Below are 26,334 nucleotides of genomic sequence, written 5' to 3'. Positions count from 1 at the left end.
AGGGAGCCAACATCACAGTCTCGAAGAGTGAAACAGTTAACAGCAGCAAGTGGCCAGAACTGCTTTGGCTCCCTATAGTTCTCTCTTCCGCTCCACACACATTCTCACTGTCTGGCTTTTCCCTCCCCTTCCTCCCTATTTCCTTTCTCTTCCTTCTTTCCCCACAAATTTAATTTATTGTGGTTTGATATCCCTCTCTTCCTATGTCATCTGCAGCTCTCTCTTTTGCCGAATTATCATGGAGCCCACCTCTCCCCATTTAAGCCCTCCGGTGTGGTCTTGTGAATCATGTTTTTAGACTGGAGGGACTTCTGTGTGGTTGTCTGTGTGATTCCCTTTATCAGCTGCACCACAATCTGCTGCGTTCCTCTATATTCAATGAATATACATCTGTCAGCCTCCTCAGGCTGAGCTAGATTTCTCGGCCTCATTAATCACCTCAGTTCATAGATCTCCATGTAAGAAAGAGTAAGAGTCACTGTTCTACGTATGGTTGATTCATTAACTGTGTCGTTTGGAACTGTGTTTTCAGCTTCTTTTAAGAGCCATGCTAGCACTGCTGTTTTTCCCTACCCTGATCATTTTCACCTCCAGTAAGCTACCCACCACACACACACACACACACACTCACACACACAGACACACACACACACACACACACACACACACACAGACACACACACACACACACACACACACACACACACACACACACACACACACACACACACACACACACACTCAGTGCATAATGATTTCCCCTGGCATCAGCCCCCATGCCTCCACAGTCTGGGGAGCAGGGTGGAGTGTCTGTTTTTGCAGGGACCCAGGATTTTAATGGGAGTACCAATAAATCTTCAGCCTCTGTCACACCGACTGTGGTATCTCTTTCCTGCGGTCAAAGTCATTCACTTTTCTTTGGTGTTGAAAAGAGAGGAGTAACTTTTTCTTTCTTCCTTGCACCCGCTTCCATGTAAGCTACCCAACCGCTCTCCTGCCTCCTAAGGACTTGCAGTCAGCTGTGTTAGAGGATCCATGGGAGAAATTACTCTATTTACCCTGCCTGCCTCACACACTCACACATGCATGGACACACAAAGTATACATGCATGCAGCCTGAATATTATACTCTATTTGTTGCAGACCTTCCCCTCCTTCAGTGTGATAAAAAAAACAAACAGCCCAGATCCATTCATACAAGGCAGAGGAACACACAGTTAAAATGGAGAAGTTATCTTATCCAATTAAGTTGTTGCCGGAGGAGATTCCCCCCGAGTTTGTCATGGTGGTGAGGGGCTGTCGACCAAACGAGGATGGCGGGATTAGCCACTTATCTGAGCGCCGTTCCGGGTGGCTCAGATCACAGGGAGTGCTGAGTGGAAGTGACAGGGCCCATTCACAAAGCCTTAACTCTCCTGCACCGTGGATGGTAACTGGTGCTTTGTTCTGCGCCCGCCGCGTGAGCACAACCCTTGCCAGCACATAACCTGATACCTCACCGCTGTCTGCCCTCTTCCCCGCTTTAAGGAGAAATAAAACCTTGCCAGTCAAGCAGGGTTCAAGACAGGATGGCGCTTTAAAACTGTTGCCATAGTGTTACCGAGCAGAGCGTCAGTTGCTCTTGCAGTTCAGCGGGTGCAAGATGAAAATCAAAGCTCTGATATGCTAGTGTGGTTCTATCCGGACATCTCCATCTGTTTCTGTGTGAACTGGTGATTGAACCTGTGTATGTGAGTATGCAAGTGCCCTTTTTGGCCTCGACGTATCAAATTATATCATAGTTAAGAAAACTTGAAGACGAACATGTGTATTTCAAGCATTGAGATATCTCTAAAACATTCCTCAGAACCAATAAATAATGCGCTGATGTAAAAAATGACTGCTGGGATAGGCTCCAGCATCCCCGCAACCCTGACAGCAGGATAAGCGGTTTGGATAATGGATGGATGGATGATGTAAAAAATAAACGAAACAACTATCATCATAGAGCCCAGACGAACACCTTGGATTGTCAGTATCCCATGTCAGCATCAGACATGAAAACCACCATGCTGGCCATAGGGCCATGGGTAATCATGGGCGCACAGCTTGTGTTGGCAGGTTGTTTAGCCAGAGGATGATCAGTACGTATGTGTCTATCAACAAAGGCAGCATGTCAGACTGACTGCAAGCCAATGCAAATACCCATGGCATTGGTTGGTAACAGTTTAAAACTTTAATTTTTTTTACAACTTTGCATCATCCCCTCTCCTCTGCTTGTCTGTTTTCAACACTGTAAAAAAGGTTCATGTTCTGCTAATTTAGTAAGCCCCCCCCCCCCCCCGTCTCATGGACCATGAGCTCTCCAACCGGAGCTCATGGAGCCCCCCTAGCTGAGCCTTGCCGGTCTCAGAGGGCTGGTGTGCATTATGACAGCCCTCTTTTTAACAATCCCCAGACCAGCTAGATTCTGGATCTGAGGCTTTTGGACTTGGACTAACTGCGGATGTCTGTATTTAAGACAGACCAACTCCCATTTGTGTGATGTCATTTTCTAAAGGTGTTAAATAAAGGAGAAACGCTTGCTATCTGGGAAATTGTTTTTTGGGGACATGGTCATTTATTTTACTATGTTTTGTCATCCGCTCACTTGTCAGTGAAACACTGAATGAGAGATGATGCAATTGTTTGTTCTTCATTGCCACTCCATTCCCACCCACAGCCTCCCAGCAGACTGGGCGACACAAATACACTGGACCTTTCTGTGGATCAGAGATAACATGTCTCTGTTTTAGCTTTGGACTGTACTGTGTTTCCAAAACCTTGGTGACCCAGTTAGCAGTGTGCAGAGCCTGGGGTAAATGAATAAGAAATGGGAGAAAGGTTCCTGGGGCGGCTCACGCCACTCTGGCACCTGAGGCCCTGTCCTCCATTCATACAGGCCTGTGGGGACCCTCAGCCCTCTGGCTCCGTCGCATTCAAATCCTTGGCTCCAAAAGCAAAACATTACATCACACCCAGGCTGATAACAGACCAACTTTAGAATCCAAAAAGTGGAGTAAGATAACACTGCATCAGACAGACACCCTTCAGATTCGTTCCCTTTTTTTTTTTTAAGTTCCCCACCCCAATCTCAAGACTTGGCTGAAATTCCAAACTAGTGTTGTAATTACAGGGTCCTAATTGTTTTCTATGAGGTTTGGGAGATATTGTCTTACTTGTGAACCTGGAACACAATGGCCTTTATCACTGATTGAGCCTTAGAAAGAATGAAAGTCTAAGTATTTGCAGATGGAGGCACTTTTATAGTCTGCCAGAAACAGGGATTTAATGTATGCCTGGTTGGCTTTGGCATTCCAAGTAACTAAACTCTTGTTTTCAGAAGGGATATCCCAACTTATAATACATCAAACACAGATATCAAAATTATACCCCATTTAGAGGCAATTTTGTTAAATGAGAATATCAGATGTATCCCACAAAGGCAATGTTATTACATTTGTAATAGTCGTTGAATACTGTATCACAAACAGGTTGCATTAGTTTCACAACACCAGTGAGAGACTGCAGACTCATCAGTTATGGAGGTCTGCGATACTCATCTTTTTATCCGCCCTGCTGGTGAAGTTGTATTTTTAAATTGTGTAACCCCTCCCTCCTGCCATTCCTGGTTTTGATGAAGTCTTAAAAGTGTGAGGATGACAACGAAAGACAGAAGTTGATATCAATCCTGTCTCGAGTTGATTTATTGAGGAAAGCACATTAAAGGAATAGGGCTGCGGCTTATCACAGGAGGGGGCTGCAGCACAGCAAAACATATGGTCGGGAATGTAGACTCGAATTAGCACGGCTGTCAAAGCTGTGCCGTGGGGGTCCCCATCAAGCCATATCTCGCAGCCAGACAGTGGCTGCGGTTTTTGGGTTGCAATTATGGCGTGGCTGGGAGGCAGAGGCGTGGTGTCTGTAATAAGCCGCAGAAATGTAATCTGTGTTTTCACAGCTCAGCGCGGCTTATCAGAAGCCTACACACTAAGCCCCGTGCTTTAAACATCAGTAGGCTGCAGCTTGCCATTAGCAAAAGAAGAGTGGGAGTGTGTGGGTGCTGATGTGTGTGTTCGTGCGTGCGTGTGTGTGTGTGTGGATGGGAGAACAAGGTGTTGAGGGTTTAAACAGTAAAGGACGCAGCTGTTTGGCGTGATTGGCTTCTTTAATGGCTGTTGGGTTTAGTGGCTGTAAGTGGAAGGATCCCAGCATGAGGTCAAAGGGAAGGACCATGTGACCACTCCGGGGTCCTCCCTATAGTCCCCGGGTCCTATAGTCCCCGGGTCCTATGTTCCCCGCTTTGTATGAGACCGGGGAATATCGGACCTTTTTGTATACAGAGGGCCCTATATTCCCCACTTTTCCCCAAAGGGTCCTATGTTCCCCGTTTTGTATGTGCAGGGGAACATAGGACCTTTCTTTATAAAAAGGGTCCTATGTTCCCCTAGGGCACCCGGGGAACATAGGACCCTTTTTATAAAGAAAGGTCCTATGTTCCCCGGTCAGCAGGTTTGACGCTGTTTGGCGCAAAAAGTGCATTTTCAATAATGCATTATTTAGGGCAGATTATTAAGAAGACAATGAATCATACGATTTCTATTTTTATATCACAAAAACGAATTCACAAAGTCCAGGTTGGCTAAAGTATGTGGAAACTTTCGACACTACACCAATTTCAATTTATTAGGCTATAGCCTATATTTGGGCGCATAACCCACCCCGGTAGTTCTCTGATATTTATGCGTGAAATGTGTCACTTATCGAGGAAAATGCGCCTCGCCGAGTAGGTGAGCTGGCTCGTCTGTGTCTGAATGTAATATAGTAAGCCTATGTTCCTTGAGCAACTGTACCCGGGCATAGCTCAGTCGGTAGAGCTCTCGCCTATGGATCGCAAGGTCGTGAGTTCGATCCCGGGCACCGCCAACTCAGCGTATGAGTAGCACATTGTGCGAGAAGTGCTGGGAGCTGAGGATAGGTGTTGTGTTCCGTCCTCAGCAGTCCATCTCCCAGAGGTCTAGCGCATTGTACCAGGGATAGACTCCTGCAAAAGCTGGCTGATACCGACAATAGGCCAATTCCGACCCACTTCTTCTATGTTCCCTAGAAAGCCGTCGTTCCCATTATAACCACACCAGCTTATTGGGAAAAGCATCTGACAGATATTAGATAGAAACCATCTGCTCAGTAAGGCCCTTTAAGCATCATAATTGTAATGATAATAATAATAACATAATAATAATGATAATAATAATAATAGCCTAATAATAATAATAATAATGATGATGATGATAATAATAATATAGCCTTATATTAGAAATGCTAAAAATTGGATAATTGAAATATTTATAATTATAAAGTAGGCTAATATAGCATGGTAATAACAATAAAATAATAACAATATTTGCCTGGTCTCTTAAGATTCTAAGATGCTGTATGCTACAGAAATAACGGGACATAGGCCTAGGCTAATGAATATGCCTTTTTGACAAAATATGAATGAAAGGCTAATCAACAACGCTAAAGCTGAATCACAAAACACATAATAATTTATAAATAGCCAAATGCACACATGATTTCGAGTTTGGAAATATTTAAGACTTGTCGTGGATGTGTGGTCATCTGCACGCAAGTTTCCTGGCGTTCTAAACCACATGATCAAAATTCATCAATGTCTAAACCGCCCGCCAACTTGCAACAATTTGTTACAATCGGTTGTTATCGGTGATAACTCGTGGACTCACTGTCATGTGCTTACTAGCCTACAAGAAGACAAACAATGGCGATAGTTATGGATGGTGATCGAGGGGGCAAAGTGTTGGTACATGAGAACTTCAGATATCAGAAGCACCGCACCAATCAAGACACCATTAGATGGAGGTGCTGGAGGTGGAACTGTAGAGTGCCACTGATCACAAATAGATTTGAAGTGGAGGACGTGGATGCTAACATTATTGTGCACGATGTTGGGGAACACGTGCATCCCCCTGATGGAGAAATGGTGCACCGTGCAGAATTCCGACAGGGGGTGATTGCAGAAGTTGCGAGGGAGCCAACAGTCCCAATCAGAAGGATCTATAATGCGCAAAGGGTCCTGCAGCTTCGGCAATGTCAAATCCAGGGTTTTAGCCCCTCTTTGTTGAGTAGCCTAATGGACTAGGACTACTCATTTTGATTTTTTGAAGAAGAAAAAAGCCTTAACGTTAGGCTAGTTAGGCCTTGGGGATTTTTGTTTTAGACAATGCCTTTTCTGGGGGGCTTCTGCCATAGACCAACCCTTTTTCAGCCAAGCTTTTACTAGAAGTATTTTGTTATTAATAGCCTATTATCAGCATTACTATTGATAGTATTATGCCTTTAATTGTTATTTGTTATTAGGCCTCTTTTATAATTAGGCTATTATTATTATCATTATTATTATTAGGCTGTTATTATTATTATTATGATGTATTATTTATTATTATTATTATTGATATTATTACTATTACTATTATTATTATTATTATTAAAGAAGAACATCAAAGGATGTAAGGTAGCACTCATCAAATGAAAAAAAAAAAGACACAATTCTCTATTTTACCATTTCATTGTTTGGCATCAGTCATTAACTTGGCCGGGTGGTCTTCTTCAGAAACCTTAATGACTGATGCCAGACAATAAAATAGTGAAATAGAGGACTGCCTCTGTTATTTCTTTACCATTTTGTGAGTGTTACCTTACATCCTTTGATGTTCGTCTTTGATTCATGTTTTTGGTTTAGCACCTCCACAAGCCTTTAGTTTTTTGAGAAGCACATATCATTATTATTAGGCAATTAGCTATTGTGTAAGGTAGGCGGCCCCCGTTGATGGATACTTTGTGCTGGTCCTAAATTTCAAGTCCTGGTCAAAGTTCTCTACCTAAAAAGTTCATCATTAAAGTCTTTTTGAAAGAAAGTCTGCCAAGTGATTTAATATGGAAAACGAACTGCAAAGTAACAAGAAAGTGGCTGAAGTGTCCAGTGCTGTGCAAACTGAACTTTGAGCGAAGGCGGAAATGGCTAGGTTATACTGGTAGGCAGGCCTACTGCAAGACAAACTTGCGTTGATTGCGGACTGTCCATGCTGAGCCGGAGAACCAACTAACTAAGCCTACTGCAGTAAATATTGGTAAGAAATAACAATAAAGCAAATTACAGCCTCCTCTATAGGCCGAATTTGGATACGCACTCAAGGTGGCCTGCGATATACAACAGCCAACAATGGTAATACGGCCTAATTTAATCAGCGGAGGAATAGATTGTCGTAGCCTACATCTCAGCCATGACCCCAGTTTTTATTATTTTGGACCCGTTAAGGAAATAATTTGCAAAAAGGGTTCTAAGTTCCCCGGTTTGTTCCTCGATTGGCAATAGCGGGGAATATAGGACCCTTTATTTGGAAAAAGGTCCTATGTTCCCCTGGAAACAGCGGGGAATATAGGACCCTTTTTCCAAAAGAGGGTCCTATGTTCCCCAGTGTCTATTGCAACGGGGATTATAGGACCTTTTTAGGGGAAAACGGGGAATATGGGACCCTCTTTTTTCGAAAGGGTCCTATGTTCCCCGATCGGGGAACATAGGACCCGGGGAATATAGGACCCGGGGACTATAGGCACGGCCCCACCACTCCCACTCCTGCTGGACCACACGGAATGGTGGAGCGCTATCAGCATTGTTATGCTAACCCAACCCAGAGACACCTTCCTATATAGCTGGCTCTGAAGTGGCCCTTCTCTTTTCTGTCAATCACATGGCGTGGATTCCCCCACAGCTGTATTAGCAGGTATTATTTTCTCACTCTCTCGCTCTGTCCCTCTCTCTCTCTCTCTCTCTCTCTCTCTCTCTCTCTCTCTCTCTCTCTCTCTCTCTCTCTCTCTCTCTGTCTCACTTTCTCTCTCACCTTTGACGCTCACAAAAAAGATTAACTGTGAAAATGAGCTGCATTCGTTGTAACTCAGGACCACATGTTTTGCAGACATGATACATCATATTAACCCACATGTGTATTGATATGTACATAATCACAAGAAATCTGCAGACATGTACAAAAACTATCCATTGAGAGAGGCACAATCTGCAAACAGGCCAATGCAGCTGAGACCCATGTTAATGTAAATGGTCAGGGCAGCACAAGTGGTGAGCCCAAATTGGAAGCAGCTGAAGTCAAGGCGAGCCTAGACACGGCTAGACTAGACAAGGCGAACCTCAAATGAAATTAGACATGGGAGTGCTTACCCCCTTCAACCTATGCTGCTCCGCTCAGGGGAATTGGTCATTGATTAACATACAACACAATCTACATTGTTAGTGCATCTGACATATGATTATGATTAACTCAAACATTGTTAGTTTTTTTTCTCTGTCTGTTTTCACCTCCCTTTCCCCTTAAACTGTACCACTGATCTGTGACTTTATGCCAGTTTGTCCACCATGGTGAGTTTAAAACTTTTCACAGTATACTAATGAGGAATCTCTTAAATGGGATATGTTGATATCACAGCCCGGTCGCTTAAATGGTACATATATGGTACATATATAATACAAAAGGTATTCATGCATCGGTTGCCAAACAGAATTTGTGATATATGATAATGTCGATGTGGTCCTGGGGTGGACTGGTGCCCTGTTCAGGATATCCTCCCACCTTGCGCTCATGGCCTGCTGGGATAGGCTCCAGTCCCCTGCAATCCCCAATTGGATTAAGCAGATGCAGAGAATTAATTAATGGTGACATGTATCTAGATAACGCTGATGCGTACTTTGAAGTCAGTAATGTATGCCAGGGCTTTCCACAAGGATATGGAATACCCAGCCAGTGGGAAAAGTAGCCAGCTAGGGGGGTCTGCCCCCCCCAAGCCCCCCCCCAGAAAAGTTTTGGCCGTAAAAGCCCGAATTTGATGGCCTCTAGCACATTCTAATGCCACTATTCCATCATATACACTGATCTTAGTTATTGCCTATTTTAACGTGTTGCCTACCTGATGATAAACAAGTAGTGAATTATCTCAAAGGCGAATTAGGCTTATTGTGCATTTTAGCCCACACACTATAAATTGTTATTAATATTTAAAACCATGCCTATTCCTGACTGACCAGGACTTTTGTAATTAAGAATCATTAGACCTTATTTATTATATTTTATTTATTTATTCATTGACAACTTCACTGTAAGGTTGAACAAGTCTTGCCACAGTGATGGTTAATGTATTGTTTTACTAGAAACATAAATGCTCTCATAAACAAGGTTATTTTAAGTGAGGAAATTTTTTTAATCCCGTGTCTTATGTAGCGTATTTATCGGTTTTAAATTTAATTATTTATAACATTATTATTAACTTTATTAAATACATTACTTTGCATGTTTGGTCAATGGCAAAAAAACAGGAAAGCGTTCTAGCACATTTTAAACTGTAAAATTACAGTGAGAGGCTGAGGCATAAGCCTACATTTCCCTCGTGACATATAGGCTTGTAACTGTGACAACGTTGCTTGTTCTAGCGTGTGTTTGCAATGCGTCTTATAGACGGCTCGACTGTAAAAAGTGCAATGTAAATAAAGAGCATTCATTCATTCATTCATTCATTCATTCATTCATCAAGGCATAAACGTCTGTATGGTGTATATGGAAAATGCAGCGCTTTCATTTACTGCGCAATCGTCAAGTAGCCCGTCTAATGAGGGGCTTATCCCCTGTCTGTGCAATCAGTGCAATTCTTAATGTGTTTTATCATCAATTATTTTGTTAATAATTGTCAAACACTTAAGACGGCTCTCTTGGCAGGACACATCTCGGCTGAGCGCGCACACACACATATTCAAACAGAGTGCGTGGGGGCGGAACTGATACAGACAGGCACGTGTCTATCATCATGGTAGCATTGCTTTGAAACTGAGGCCAGTGGTCATAAATGTACTCGCATAGCAAATCGCAACTTCTATCTTAGTAGAATCAAAAATTAATATATAAAAGCAACCGGCAGGACATAAATGAATAGTCGGCTGTTTGGCTGGCAGCCGGCGCTTATGGAAAGTGCATGGACGTTGCAACTGCAGGAGGACGCTGCTGTTGTAACACCCCCACTTTCGCTGAACACGATTCTATCCCCCCCCCAATTTTTGTGGGAGTAAACGAAACTAACAACTGCTAAAAACTACTCCAGAGGAGCGCTGCATCTGAAGATGTGCGCGCGCGCGCACACACACGTCAATTTAGATTGATTGAACGCCCCTCCAACCAGAACAAATTTAAAGTTAGTTGAAGTAACTGACGTTATGTGCATGAGAAAAGGGCTTCTGAAGCTGTCAAGAAATTTGAAGAATGAAACGATACATAATTGGGCTATGTAGCTAGAAATGTGAATTTACTGTTGTCTTGCTTAGTGATTCCAGCTAACATTATCCATGGACGCTATAGTCTAAAATAAAATATTCGAGACGAGGTGGCTCGCTAGGTCAGTCATCCTTAATGTGAGCCAGCTAGCCAGCTAATGTTAATGCTAGCCAATGGTATTTGGATTTAGTTAGATAGCATCAGTGGCGCCCCCAAGAGGTGGCCAGGGGTGGCCACGGCCACCCTGATACTATCCCTGGCCCCCCCAGCCACGAGTTGCATATGCAGAATATGCTTCTGATTATGCATAATATGCTTCTATCTGATATTTACATTAAGTGCTGTTCATTTAAATCAATAATGTATATTTTTCTTAACTCTCATATTGACACTTTTCAACTAGCCTATACAGTATACTACAACAGCATCATAGAATTCCTGAAATTCAGTCATGGCTTTTGGTTTTGGTGTGCCACCCCAAGATTTTCAGTGGCCCCATTTGGCCACCCCTATGAAAAATGTCTGGGGGCGCCACTGGATAGCATTGTCACAGCCAGCTAGGAAGTTAAACGTTTTGGGCCATCTCTTGCACCGTTGCATTTTCGTATCAGAATTGTCCCATCAAGCTACCTGTTATGTTCTAGTTCAGCCACTAGGTGGAGCACAATGTTACTTAGTAAGGAAGTCAGAACACTAGCGCAGAGGAAGATCATACCCTGTATTACCAAAGTAAACATATTCCTAGTTTACCCATTACCTTGGTCTCCCTATTTCATTCTTTGAGGTTATCACATCTGGCGACGAGGTAAACGGAATCCTGGAAAAACAAGGATATTCGGTGTTCCTGGACGTTTTAGCACCGAGTGAAGTTGGCTAGCTAGCGCGTGGCTAGCGCTACCTGAGACGGGACATGGCGACGGTGGGAACGGTCGCTGCTTTTGAGAGCGAGTCGCAGTCATGGGAGGAATATGTGGAAATCTTGGGACATTTTTAATTGCTAATAAGATTACCGATGGGGCCATTAAAAGGCCATTTTGCTCAGTTCCATTGGTGCCCAAACTTACAGTATGATGAGAAATCTCCTCAGTCCGGTGTTGCCAGGGGGAAAATCGTTCCAGGACATTGTGGACGTACTGAAAGCGCATTTCAACCCCAGGCCATCAGAAATCGTGCAGCGGTTTAAATTTAATTCAAGGAACAGGCATGAGGGTGAGTCACTTATGGTCTATGTTGCGGTGTTGCGCAAGTTAGTTCAGGATTGCAATTACGGGGACAATCTGACACAAATGCTAAGGGATATGCTGGTCTGTGGAGTGAATGATGACCGCATCCAGCATAGATTATTATCCGAGACTGAGCTTACTTTTGAGAAAGCGTTGACCCTTCCTCGAGCCATTGAGACTGCAAAGAGGATGTCAGTGAGTTGCAAGGGAAATGTGTAGACACTAGTGCTGATGGAAGTGGAGAGCAAGTGTCAGCCCAGATGAGTGTGCACAAAGTAAACATGCGTAGTACCAGGGACGAACAACGGCGGCCGTGTTACAGATGCAGGGGAAACCACATGGCAAGTGAGTGTCGCTTTGCAAATGTAAAGTGTCATAGTTGCAGAAAACAAGGGCACATAAGGAGGGCGTGTCGGGCTACCTCACCCCCCAGAGAAACCCAAGTTCAAAGGGAAAGGGGGAACCAAAAAGGGAGTAAGGATGAGCACATCACATCAGCAGACAAGCTGACACAGGGGAAGCAAAAGAAGAGGACGAAGTGTTCACAATGTTCAGTGTTTTGGAGAAAATACCAAAAGTGCCCCCCATCACATTACAGCTGCAGCTGAATAAATCAAAGGTAAACTTTGAGGTTGACACGGGGTGCAGTGTAACTTTAATGACAAGGTTCATGACAAAGGTTAATGACAATATTCAAAGATATGGGACAACAATGCAAAAGTTCCAGAATTAGAGAAATGTTCCCTGAAGCTCAAAACTTACACAGCAGCCAGAGTAGAGGTGTTAGGGGTTGCCAGAGTCACTGTACAACACAGGGGTGTCACACAACAGCTCCCAGTCGTTGTAGTCTAAGACGCAGGACCAAATCTGTTAGGCAGGGGCTGGATAAAAGACCTGAACATAGACTGGAGGGTGGCAGTAAATCAGGTCGGGGAAGGGAGCCAGTTGACATTACAAGAGGTGCTGGCAAGACACGAGGATGTGTTCAAGGAGGAACTCGGTACATTTAAGGGCCCCCCAGCTAAGATCCATGTAGACAAAGAGACGACACCAAGATTTTTCAAACCAAGACCTGTGCCATATGCCATGAAACCGAGAGTTGAAGCAGAGTTAGACCGGCTGTTGAAAGAGAAAATCATTGAGAAAGTCAAATATGCAGAATTCACAGCGCGTATAGTGCCAGTACAGAAACCTGACAACTCAATCCGAATATGTGGCGATTATAAACTGATGGTGAATAGTGTATCCAAGCTAGAGCAATACCCAATCCCAAAGACGGAGGATCTCTTTGCAAATCTGGCAGGAGGAAAGAAATTCACAAAGCTAGACATGAGCCATGCATACTTACAAATTCCATTAGATGAGGAAGCAAAGAACCTGGTGACCATAAACACACACAAGGGGCTGTTTACATACACATGCTTGCCTTTCGGAGTGTCGTCCAGCCCAGCTATCTTCCAACGAACTATCGAATCAGTGCTTCAGGGGGTTTCAAACATGGCAGTGTATTTAGATGATATCCTCCTGACAGGCTGCAATGATCAACAACACCTGGAGACGTTGACACGAGTGCTGCGCAGTCTGGATGCTGCAGGCCTGCGTCTAAAGAGGGCCAAATGCTCCTTCATGGGAACAGAGGCGGAATTCCTGGGTCACAGAGTGGATGCAACAGGACTCCACCCACTAAAAAACAAAGTAGAAGCAATCCAGGAAACACCGGCACCAACTAATGTGACAGAGTTGAGGGCATACCTGGGACTGCTGTACTATTACAACAGGTTTCTGCCCAACTTGTCAACGGCGTTAGCACCACTCCACTCACTCCTGAGAAAAGACACACGCTGGGAGTGGGGAAAAGACCAGGAGGATGCATTCAAACGGTCAAAGAAACTCATGCAGTCATTCAGGTTGCTAGTGCACTACGACAGAGAGAAAGAGCTCATCCTCTCATGTGATGCATCACCCTATGGGGTCGGGGCGGTGCTGTCTCACAAAATGAGAGATGGAACAGAGACACCGATAGGGTTTATGTCCAGAACTCTGACACCGGCGGAAAAGAATTACTCCCAATTGGACAAAGAGGGTTTAGCAGTAATGTTGGGGGTGCAGAAGTTCCACAAATACATCTATGGTCGTAAGTTCACCATTTGCACAGACCATCTGCTCTCCCTGTTTAGTGAAGTAAAGGCTGTTCCACACATGGTGACACCACGAGTACAGAGGTGGGCAGTGACATTGAGAGCATATGAATATGCCATTGTTTACAAGGTGGGGGAAAACCACGGCAACGCAGACGCTTTAAGCCGACTGACCCTCCAGCACATGCCCATCACCGCAGCACCAGAGGAGAGTGCTGATGTTTGAGGAAATGGACACAACACCAGTGACAGCCGAACAGGTAAAGGCACTGACAAGTAAAGATCCAGTACTAGCCAGAGTACGTGAATATGTGGTAAGGGGGTGGCCACATCAAACAGAGGGGGACTTCGCACCATATAAAGTGAGAGGGGCTGAACTCAGCGTTCAGGATGGGGAGCACGAGTGATTATTCCACAGCCAGCCAGACAAATGGTCCTAGAGCAGCTTCATCAAAGCCATCCTGGGGTCTCCCGGATGAAAGCCCTGGCACGGAGTTATATATGGTGGCCAAAGCTAGATGTGGACATAGAAAACCTAGTCAAAACATGCAGCACATGTCTGGCACACAGAAAGGCACCAGCAACCGCTCCTCTCCACCCTTGGGAGTGGCCTGACAAGCCATGGAGGAGACTGCATATGGATTATGCAGGACCATTTATGGGGAAAATGTTCCTCATAATCATCGTTGCACACTCCAAATGGATGGATGTGTATCCTGTGAACAGCGCCACATCCACCACTACCATAGACTGCCTGCGCCAGAGCTTCAGCAACCAGGGCATCCCTGAAATGGTGGAGTGACAATGCCACATGTTTTGTTTGTACTGGAACTAAAGAATTCATGAGAAAAAACGGAATAGTGCATGTGACGGCTGCTCCCTACCACCCGTTGTCAAATGGACTGGCCGAGCGGGCTGTTCAAACATTTAAAGAGTTGATTAAAAAAAAGCGCTGAGGGCAGCTTGTCAGCTAAGGTGTCACGGGTCTTGTTCAGCTACAGGATAACGCCTCAGTCCACCACAGGTCTCTCCCCAGCTGAGATGCTGTTGGGGAGGAAGCTGCGCTTCACTCTGGATTTATTACACCCAGACCTAAACAGGAAAATAGAAACCAGACGAAGAAAACAGAAAGACCAGCACGACAAAAATACAAAGGACAGAGGGTTCAGGGCAGGAGATGCTGTCATGACAAGGAATTTCAGCCACGGACCGAGGTGGATCCCAGGATTCATTGTGTCAGAAACAGGTCCTGTCTCACATAAGGTATTGCTGGGAGATGGTAGAGTGGTCCACCGACATGTGGACCAGATCCTGTCCAGGCATGAAGAGATAGCAGAAGCGCTGGATGTATTCGAGGAGCCCAGCACCCACGCTCTCAGTACTGCCATCACCACAACCGGTGGATCTCCCTGGGCAACCACAACCCACTGAAGGAAATCCAAGCTCTGAGTCAGAAACTCAGGTCAGTGCTCAGAGGCAGCCACCAGATACTGCACAAGTGAAAGGGGGCAGTGATGCCACTCAAAGTGTCCGACGTACAAAAAGACTCACAAAGCTGCCAAGCCACCTGAAAGATTTTGCACTGTAGAACAGACAATAAATGATGCGTACCTGGTGATATTTATCTAAGCTATCTGTGGAGATACTTACCTGTTAACTACATGTGGAGATAATACCTGTTTTAAGGTGGCATCATTGTTAGTGAATTGCATGGTAAATGGTGACTGTTTAGTTCAAATCAACCAGAAGGAGATAGGTAACGTATAGGCCATGTGAGAGTTTTTCTTTTATTGTTTTAGCTTAGAGAAACTTGGAGTTTTGCTTACAATTCTTATGTTTTATCTTAAGTGGGAGGGAGTGTTATATTCTAGTTCAACCACTAAGTGGAGCACAGTGTTACTTAGTAAGGAAGTCAGAACACTAGGCCAGCGCAGAGGAAGATCATGCCCTGTATATGTCTGCCGGTTACCAAAGTAAACATATTCCTAGTTTACCCATTACCTTGGTCTCACTATTTCATTCTTTGAGGTTATGACACTACCATTTTTCTTTTTGTTATGAAAATAATTAGGATGCACAAAAGGAAAAGGCAGAAGAAGATTTACTCCTTTTTCAAGTCAAATCATGTAAGTAGAGTTACAATTAGATGAAATTGTTATGCTTAGCTTGCTACCCAAGGCTTGCCAGCTGACTAGATAATTAGTGTTGTACTTGCATTATTTAATGTTATCTTGGTGATTATTTAGGTAAGGCTATATGTTTGAGCTTGGTAATTACTAAGTAAGCGATAATAGATGGCACTGAGTTCGGGTAGCAGAAAATAATGTATGTTCAAGGTGGTAATGCAGCCACGAACAGCCATTACACCTTGGAGTGCATTATTTTCTGCTACCCGAACGCCTTGAAGTCTAGGGTTGCCAACTGTCCCGTATTAGCCGGGACGCCCCGTATTTAGATCAAAAGTGGTTATCTGAATGATTTGAAAAATATTTTATATATACACGTGTATTGCCTTTAAATCTGGCCTATGTGTGCTGTGTGGGAATACCGATGGGTGGCGCTCAGTTGGAAAGAAGCGTCATTTTAAACTAACTGGCCCGTATGTGTAACTTACTCATCTCTTCCTCTCGATCCTGGTGGGAAAAATGAGCGCAAGTGTAGATGGCGATTCGGGCCCTCCGAAAAAGAAAAGATTGTGTACATACAATAAACAGTGGGAAGAGACGTATAATTGGGTTAAACCTGTCAGTGGCGATTTGGCTAGTTTTCTGCAACCTGTGTCATCGGGAATTTTTAATCAACCACGGAGCAGAAAACGACGTGAAACAACATGCCGCCACAGAAATGCACAAGAGGAGCTGAAGGTGCATCTAGCATTAGCAAGTTCTTCGCCACGACTACTACTGAAAATTACAAAGTTGATGCGTGCGAGATTTCATCTGTATATCATACAGTTAAACACGGACTGAGCTACAACAGCATGGACTGTAACAATAAGCCTAACAGCGCAATGTTTAACGATTCCAATATCGCGAAGAAAATCCACTGTGGTGGAAGAACCAAAGCCGAGATGCTAACAGCCAGTGTACTTAGTCCGACAACTGTACGAGATATTCTGAAGGACGTCTCCAACTGAAGGTGAGCACGAGCCGGTCTGTTTCTCAGTCGCCACGGATGCCTCAAACAAGGAGAACCGAAAAAATGTTTCCGGTGTGCCTTAGATACTTTAATCCATCTGACGAAGAGCAGCGTAAACTACTTGATTTTTTATGAAAAGAGTGATGATACGGCCAACGGCATCCACCGAGCTATAATGGATTGTTTGGGAAAATATCTGTAATGATCTGTGCCCTCTGGCTATGTTAACTTATAACATTAATAAAGCAAGGACGACTTCTCTCGTGCTGGGTGTTTATTCACCGACCGGATTCCGACTGACGTTGTTACGTACATCACGTGACTTTGTTGTGGCGCTACGGAAAGCCGTAAGGGACATTAGCAAATCAAATATTACTAGCAAATATTACATCTCCCTTTTTCTGAAAAGTGCTGCTTTCTCTGCAGAGATACAGACCACGTTGAGCACGTTTATAAGCGAATACAATCTTAATAAGAAAGAATATGAAAGTGGAACTCTTATATAACTGGACTGCAACAAAGTAGTGTAAAACATTTCCTTCACTGTCTAAATGTGACACCGTAATAACATTTCATCTTTTTTTTCATTTCATTACTGGTAACTGCAAACAGCAGGTAGGTACACAAGGTAAGTGAACGCTGTAAATATTTCTTTTCAAAACATAGCAGGTATAGTACAGGTTGGTGTAAAATTCTCTTTTTTTTAAAATTCATAAGTCAAGGATTTGTCTTGGTTTGATCGTGCGACCTGACCTCGTGGTGTAACCAGGCTGTGTGTCTGGTTGTCGCTGATTGTTCGTGTCTGGAGGTTCAGCATGCTCTTGCTGATGGGCTTGTGTGTTGTTGTTAGCGCTGGTAACAGTCTGCTGTGAAGTGTGTGTGTGCGTAGTGTGAGTGTTCACTCTGCTTTGTCGCAGGTGTTGACGGTTGCGTTGGTAGATCTGACCTTCTTTGGTTTGGATGTGGTAGCTCCTGTCTGTGTTCGCTGGTCTTTCCACAGTTGCAGGTCTCCAGGATCCATCCTCCTGCCGGAAGCGGATTGGTGTGCCTGCGGGCAGGTGGGGCAGAGGTTTGGCTGTTCGGTTGTAGTATGCCTGCTGGCGCTGTTGACATACCTCTCTCCTTTTGTGAACATCCTCCTGACTGGCGATCTGTGGCTGCAGGTGTTTTGCTGTTGATGGGAGAATGGACCGCAGCCTCCGACTCATCAGTAGCTGTGCCGGTGATTTCAGGTTGTCCACCGGTGTGTTGCGATACTCCAGCAAGCTCATGTAGGGGTCTTTGTTCTCAGCTTTGGCTTTGTCCAGGATGCGTTTGGCCGTCTGGACAGTCTTCTCGGAGAGGCCGTTGCTCTGTGGGTAGTGGGGGCTTGTGGTGGTGTGTGAGAAACCCCATGTCTGTGAGAAGTTGCGGAACTCACCAGAGCTGTAGCACGGACCGTTGTCGCTGATGATAGTCTCGGGGATTCCGTGTCGAGCCATTGCTGCTTTCAGCTTCATGATGACGGCAGATGAGGTGCAGCTGTAAAGTCTTTCTAGCTCGAAGAATCTGGAGTAGTAGTCCACAGTGACTATGAAGTCCTGTGAGTTCCATGTGAATAGGTCTGTGCCTATCACTTGCCACGGCCGCTCGGGTATGGCGTGTGACATCATTGGTTCCTTTGCATTTGCGCTGCGCCGTTCTTGGCATATGCTGCAGTCTGCTACCGCATCCTCGATCTGTTTCCCCATGCCAGGCCAGAACAGTAAGTCTCTTGCTCGGCATTTGCTTTTTTCCACGCCAAGGTGGCTGGCATGGATGCGCTGTATCATGTCCTTGCGAAGCTTTTGGGGGACAATGATTCTCTCACCTTTGAACAGGATACCGTCCATTTCTGAGATTTCTGCTCTGTGGTTCCAGTATTCCTGGATGCTGGGCGGGCACTTTTTCTTTGTGTCTGGCCAGCCAGTGAGTGTGGCTCGTCTGAGTGCGGTGAGCTGTGGATCTTGCGCTGTTTCCTGCTTGATTTCTGTGAGTCTTGTGTCGCTCACAGGGATGTTGCTGAGGACTGTGTGCACTTGGGCCTCCATCCCTTCCTGTAGGTCACTGTCGTGGTGTTCTATTGACTTGCGTGACAGTGTGTCGGCCACCGGTATGTCCTTACCGGGGCGGTGGATGATTTGGATGTCGTATTTTTGGAGCGCCAGGATCATCCGTTGCAGCCGGGGTGGTGCTGCTGCCAGTGGCTTTTTTAGTATTGCCTCCAGAGGCTTGTGGTCTGACTCCACAATTACTTTTCGTCCATACATGTACTCGTGGAACCTCTTGCAGCCGAAGACCACAGCGTAGAGCTCCTTCTCTATCTGTGCGTAGTTTTCTTCAGTGCTGTTGAGTGACTTGGACGCATAGGCAATTGGTTTGCCATCTTGGAGCATGACAGCCCCAAGGCCACTTTTGGATGCATCCACTTGGAGTCGCAGCTCTTTCTGCGGGTCGAAATATGAGAGTACTGGACCTGGGTGCTGTGTAATGAGATTCTTCATCTCTTGGAACGCCTTGTCGTGGACTGCATCCCACACAAACTCACTGTCCTGTTTCAGAAGCTGTCTGAGGGGTGAGTTTATCTGTGAGAGGTGTGGAGCAAATCTGGCGAGGTAGTTGATCATGCCGAGGACTGTCTCCAGCTCTGCTTTGTTCTGTGGGGGTTGCATGTCCTTGACCGCCTTCACCTTGTGTGGGTCTGGTTTGATGCCTTCGTGTGAGAGCGTGTGGCCGAAGTAGCTTACCTCGGACACGCATATGTGACACTTGTCGGGGTTGAGCCTCACCCCTCGCTCCCTTGTGCGCTTCAGCATCGCTCTGAGACGCTGGTCATGTTCCTCTTTAGTCTTGCCGAACACTAGTATATCGTCCACTATGGCCGTCACACCGTCCAATCCTTCATATGTTTCATCCACGCGTCTCTGGAACTCGTCTTGAGCGGACACGATTCCGAATGGCAGTCTGAGGAAACGATACCTGCCAAACACTGTGTTAAATGTCGTCAACATTGAGGATTCAGTGCTCAGTTTGATGGCCCAATAGCCTGACCGCGCGTCTAACACGCTAAAGTACTCAGCTCCAGCAAGCTTTGTGGTGGCGTCCTCCAGCGTGGGGAGGGGGTAGTGAGGTCGTTGTATCACTTTGTTAAGAGCTCTGGGGTCTAAACACACTCTAAGTTTGCCTGTCTTTGGCTTCTCAACAATGACGAGTGCGTTCACCCATTCTGTGGGTTCTGTTACCTTACAGATTATGCCGCCTTTCTCCATGCTGTCAAGCTCGTCCCTCAGTTTGCTGCGTAGGGCGATGGGGATTCTGCGTGGCGGGCAGACGACCGGCGTTGCATCTGGTGTGACGCGGAAGGTGCACTCGCCTGGGAACTCTCCTATTCCCTGGAAAACATCTGCATACTCATCCATTATGCTCTGTGATGTGACATTGTTTTCCTCGCTCACAGCCATCACTATTTTTACCAAGTTTAGGTCACGGCATGTTTTCATTGCCATGACTGGTGGGGCGTTTGTGTCAATGACGTAAAAGTCCAGCATCATTGCATTGTCTCTGTACTTACATTTGAGTTTGCATGTGCCTTTCACGCTCAGCGCGCCTCCTCCATATTCAGTGAGTCTGTGTATTGCTGGTTTCAGTGTCACATTTTTGAACAGCGCCTGGAACAGGTTGGTGGGAATAGTATTGGCCTGTGCCCCAGTGTCTAGTTTAAACTTTACCTTCTGTGGAGGTGTGCCAATTCCAACCTCTACGTAAGCCTGCTCGTTGCTTTTTCCGTTGTTCTCTATTGAGATGCAGTCTATGTACAGCTCTGTCTGTTCTCCCACAGCGGTGCTCTCCACTGTAATGTTGTCGAAGTACAGTTCTTCCTGCTCTCTGTCAGTGGTGTACTCTTCTGGGTTCTCTCCGACGGCATGTACTGTGCCGCGGTAGTACTTTGTCTGTCCCTGGGAGCTAGACTTGCATACTTTAGCAAAATGATTGAGCTTCTTGCATTTAATGCATTGTTTACCCTTAGCTGGGCAAGTGGCTTTAGCGCCGTGTAGCCCTCCACAATAGCTACACGCCCTGGCGGCGGTGCTAACGTCCCTTTGTCTGAAGTTAGCGTTAGCTGCTTTGGGTGCGTTCGGTTTGTAAGTCTTTCTGCCTATTGCGTGCACCGTTTCATGTGTGCTGCCCTGGCCCATAAACGTTAGCTGTTGCTTTGCTAGCTCGTGTGAGCGGGCTACATCTATGGCTTTTTCTAGCGTTAGCTCAGCTCCCTGGCTAAGTAGCTTTTCTCTCACTCTGGGTGAGTTGGTGGCAAACACGATGCGGTCCCTGACCATCTCGTCGGCATTTGGGTAGCCACAGTCTTTGACTAGGAGCTTTAGCTCAGTTATAAATTGTTCTAAGGATTCACTCTCTCCCTGCATCTTTTCATGAAATTTATATCTGGCATAAATCGGGTTTGCTTTGGGGGTGATGTACTCAGTGTACTTATCGTAGTACGTTTCTAGCTTCTTGGCTTGTTCTCCGCTGAGTGTCCAAGTGTTGTGCACATCTCGCCCTTTTTCCCCTATCCAGAGCAGGAGGTAGCTGCATTTCTCCTCTTCGTTCTTCCCGCGCAGGGGGCCCGTGAACATTAGCTCCGTTGTTTGCCGAAATCGTCTCCATGCTTCAGGTAAGTTCGCCGATTCCCAGTCCATCCGTGGAGCTGGAACGCCGTACGAATCCATATTGGGTATTTAAACTCCGCTACTCTGACACCATGTAATGTTCTGTGCCCTCTGGCTATGTTAACTTATAACATTAATAAAGCAAGGACGACTTCTCTCGTGCTGGGTGTTTATTCACCGACCGGATTCCGACTGACGTTGTTACGTACATCACGTGACTTTGTTGTGGCGCTACGGAAAGCCGTAAGGGACATTAGCAAATCAAATATTACTAGCAAATATTACAATATCAACTTAATACAGCGTGCATCACTTCGGATGCCGCAGACAATAATAATGATAATAATAAAATAATAATTACTATTATTTCTATTATTATTATTAGTGTAATGTGCACGGATAAGTAGACACGTTAGCCCTTGGCTAACGGGTTGGACCCTTTAGTCGACTGGTTAACGTTGTCACCCGCGGTGCAGGAGATCCGAGTTCGTATCCCGGCTGTGACGGTCCGGCCGAGCTACCCCCGAATTCGCCACATTGGTGTCAGAAGTGGGATGGCGAGACCGTGAGGTCATCGGAAGCGCGTGCGCCCAGAGGCGTGAGGGAGCTGGGAGGAATGGGGGTAGTGTAACGTGGATGGATAAGTAGACACGTTTGCTAATGGGTCGGACTCTAGTCGACTGGTTAATGTTGTCGCCCGCGGTGCGTGAGATCCGAGTTCGCATCCCGGCTGTGACGGACCGGTCGAGCTACCCCCGAATTCGCTACATCATTATTATTATTATATATAAGGCTCTGGGCTACCTATACAAAGCGTCATGTAGGCTGTTACTCTGGCAATTTTTTCTTGATTGCCTCCGCCCTCCCGTTTCTCCTGTCCCGTTTTCCTTGGATAGAATGTTGGTAACCCTAATGAAGTCCATTATCTTGATTATACCCTGCTTGCCTCACTTGTGTTGTGTTAATTTGCTAATATAACTTCCACGTTTTGATCACTAACGCTGACTTGTTTGTAGAATTACTTCTTATTGAATAGTTTCTGAACTTTCAGGACAAACTACCATTAACTGACATTCTAAAGAATGTGTCACAATAGGAAATTCAACCAAGCCGTGGTATGAATTCTGACATCCCACTCCAATTCATCCCTTATTACTGCTGTGTTCTGCTTGTTTAGGATAGGCAGTTGCAACAAGCATCAACCTCAGTGAGACAGGAGGAAGTTGGCAATAATGTTGCACAGGTGAGCAGTCAAATAAAATTAGGTTTAATATTTAATCTTAATCTTTTTAGTTAATAATGTGGACATTTTAACATTTTTGTGGAAGAGAGGCATATAGGGGCAGGGAGAGAATGGGGGAACTAAGGGAGGAGGAAAACACAAGAAGGAATATTAAGGTTAAATTCTATAATTTAGAAAAGAGAGCAAAAGGGACAGGATAAGGATGATGATGTAAGGTTAGAGGGATTAGACAATTTTGCTGTGGCAGTCACCAACCAACAGTTCACTAAACCCAGCCAACCAGATCCCAAATTCATTCTCAAGCAGTCACTACCAAATTTACTCTTAATCTCCAAACAAAGTGGTACAAGAGGGCCCTACTGCTCCATTTCAGTCCTGGTGTGAAAGGTGTGCTGTGCTTTTACTGCTGTAAAGCTTTTAACATATTGACATCACTACTGAGAACCAGCATTTATTTCATCTGGTTTTAAAAATTGGAGAAAAGCCCTTGAGCGATTCAGTTTACATGAGAAGTCAGATTTTCACGGGACAGCTATATATCTGTATGAAGACAGATCAGTTCAGTCTCAGCTGTCTAGTGTGGGTGCTAGACAGCAAGAGGAAGCAAGGGCATCACTTGAAAATCATTGGTACTGTGCAGATGTTTGCAAGGCAGGGCTTACCTCTTGCGGGACATGATTCTGGTAAAGGAAATCTCAATCAGTTACTGAAATACAAGTCAGGATGATCCTTGTTTTACTAAGTGGTTGATGGGTAGAAAGGATTTCTACATTTCAGCACCAGTTCAGATTGAGTTTCTGAATTTGTTTAGCAGCTCCATCATAAGGCAAATTGTAGACAATAGTCAATCACTTCCACACTTACAGTTTTCAGTGATGATGGATCGCACATGAGCTGTGTCGTGCAAAGAGCAAGAAGCATTGTGTTTGAGATATCAAGAAGCATTGTGTTTGAGATATGTCACCCAAGATTTAGTTGTTCATGAGCAGTTCATTGGCCTTTATGAGGTTTTTCTGACTACTGGAGAGAATCTAGCTAGAGTGGTGATGGATGTATTACAGTGCTTCAATTTGCCCATCAGTGGTTTACGAGGACAGGCATATGATGGAGCAGCAAACATGGTGGGCAAATATACAGGAGCACAGGTCATCATCAGGAAAACAAACCCTCTTGCTCTTTATACCCACTGGGGTGCCCACTGTAAACCTCATTACACAGCAGGCTTGTACTGCCTCAACAGTTATTTGCACCTCTCTGGAGTGGGTCAATGAGTTGAGAATTTTATTTGGACAATCGGGTAAACTCAAGGACGTATTCAAAGGAATTGCAAAGTCTGGGGAGGGCCCCTGTCAGACTATCGGACCTCTTTGTCCAACAAGGTGGACGGTTCACACAAGTGCCATCCGTGCTGTGCTGAATCAATATCAGCATATAATGTATGCTTTGGGTGAGATGGCAGCAGGTGAGTTAGATACAGCTGGTAGGGCAGCTGGTAGGGCATAGGGCATCTATGACGAATTTCAGCAGGGAAATGTTGTTCTCTGTCTTTTGTGTGCTTTGGAGACAACAGAGGAGTTGGAAGCTCTCAATGTGTCCCTCCTGAGCAGAACAGATGACATGCTATCTGCTGTCAAATGTGTGAAAGAAACTTGGGCAAAAAAAAAAAAATCCAGAGAGTTTCCAAACTGTTTACACCAAAGCAACAAAGATGAGTGAAACAGTTCATCTCGTTCCAATTGCTTCTCCACGTGCTCATAAGCCACTTCAGCGTTTCAGAGGCTGTGCTCCTGCACATGTATATGCATCCCCTTCTGAGTACTACAAAATCCTTGATGTTTTGGATATGCAGTTTAGAGAATGATTTGAGCAGGAGGGAATGTAAATGATCAGAAATCTGGAACAAGTCCTTTTAACTGGAGAGGTACATGATGTTGTGCAACAGTACCCAGAGCTCAAATCAGAGTGCCTGAAAATGCAAATAGCAATGTTTAGGACGAAGTATAATTTCCAGTCTAGCAGTGAATTTGCCGTTATTCTTAAGGGGATAATAAAAGCAATAAAAGCAATCTAAGTCTAAGGGATGAGTCCTGAGGTCTGTGGCCTCTTAGATCAAGTTGAAATGCTTGTCAGATTGCTTCTTTTCGTTCCTATGTCATCAGTCGAAGCTGAAAGAGGTTTCTACAGTCTCCGGAGGCTGAAAACATGGCTCCGTAGCACTATATCACAAACACTACTTAATAGTGTAAATGTGTGTCACTTACAAAAGGAGAGGCTGGACAAGTTGGACAGAAAAATTATTGCTAAACAATTTGTTCCTTGTCAAGAGAAAAAAAGAGTATCTTTGGTTGTTTTGAGCAGTGAATATGGCCAGAGTGACTTGAGGAGGGTAGAGTACTTACATATATGTTTCAATATGTTAACATATGATCAAGGACTTTATTGTTTGGTTGTACAGTCACTTTCACTGACATAGTTTTCAATGACTAAAGAGATGCTCTACCCTCTGTTCTCAAAATCTGATTCATTCTCGGAACAGAATATTAAAAGCTTGATGTCGTTTTAGTATCAGGTTAACTTGATCAGTCTATTTCCTCATTTTGTTTTTATGTTTTCAACTTCCCTTTTTGTAAATGTTACCTTTTGTAAGTGTATTTTGAGAGCAAGTCAATTTAAAAACTCATAAAATAAAACATAAAAACATGAAAAATCATTTGTCTTGTTGTTTTATAGGATATGAAAGCATGTTTTATGGGCACTAAAAAGTCTGAAGTCAATACTTAATAGTAGGACATGCTGATGAATTTAGTATGTTATGGTGTTACACCATATTGTATCTTGTACCCGGGTTCGCGTCCCGGGTCTCCCGATCCGTGGTCGTTACAGTATAATAAAGCTAGCTAAAACGTTTACGGTCACGCATGCATGACTCGCACACTCTATGGTTGACTCAGATCAAGCAGCAACAAGAATATGCAACACTTCCTGTTTTGACTACAACCTCAAGGAAGTTGCTCCTTTATAACTTTCGCATTTTTTGGCTTATCAAAATTCTTTTAATAACTTTTGATCATGTTGCTGCCCTATCTAAGTCAAACGTAGATGTGAGTCGCGCATGCGCACTGTTGAATTAGATCAGGCAACGTCAGAGAGCAGCGTTGGTCAAGCAAGCTAGAGAGTGAATGAAGAGAGAGAGCGGCAATAGCGAGAACAAACGTTTTTTTTAAGGTTTTTAGTCACCGCAACCGAGAGGTTCTGCAGTTATAACTGCACAAACATTTTTAGGCTGATAGGTCCAGTAGTTTGTGAGATTAGACACACACACACATGCGCGTGCACACACACACACACACACGACCATCCGCCTGGCGGAGATAATAAATGGTGGTCAACGTATAGGAAGACAACTGCGTGATGCTCCATTTGAATCTTTTTAAAAATTTTATGCTTCTTTAGCCTTGAATCTGTGTTAAGTTTTATGCTTCTGGCCCACAGCTGTAAAGGTTCATGCAGTGATGCAATTTCAACATAATGTAGTAGCAA

The 26,334-nt window shown here is 44.7% G+C and overlaps 1 protein-coding gene across 9 annotated transcripts in view; it reads left to right on the top strand.

Annotated features, from left to right (window-relative positions):
• The window catches only part of emid1 (EMI domain containing 1), a 95,674-nt gene that overhangs the window by 10,155 nt on the left and 59,185 nt on the right, over positions 1 to 26,334 (top strand). The gene's annotated exons all lie outside the window — the stretch shown is intronic.

This window comes from Lampris incognitus, chromosome 1 (genome assembly GCF_029633865.1).
Source record: "Lampris incognitus isolate fLamInc1 chromosome 1, fLamInc1.hap2, whole genome shotgun sequence".
Lineage (NCBI taxonomy): Eukaryota > Metazoa > Chordata > Actinopteri > Lampriformes > Lampridae > Lampris > Lampris incognitus.
The sequence above is the reverse complement of the archived record's forward strand: the minus strand, read 5'-3'. Positions and strand labels throughout refer to the sequence as shown.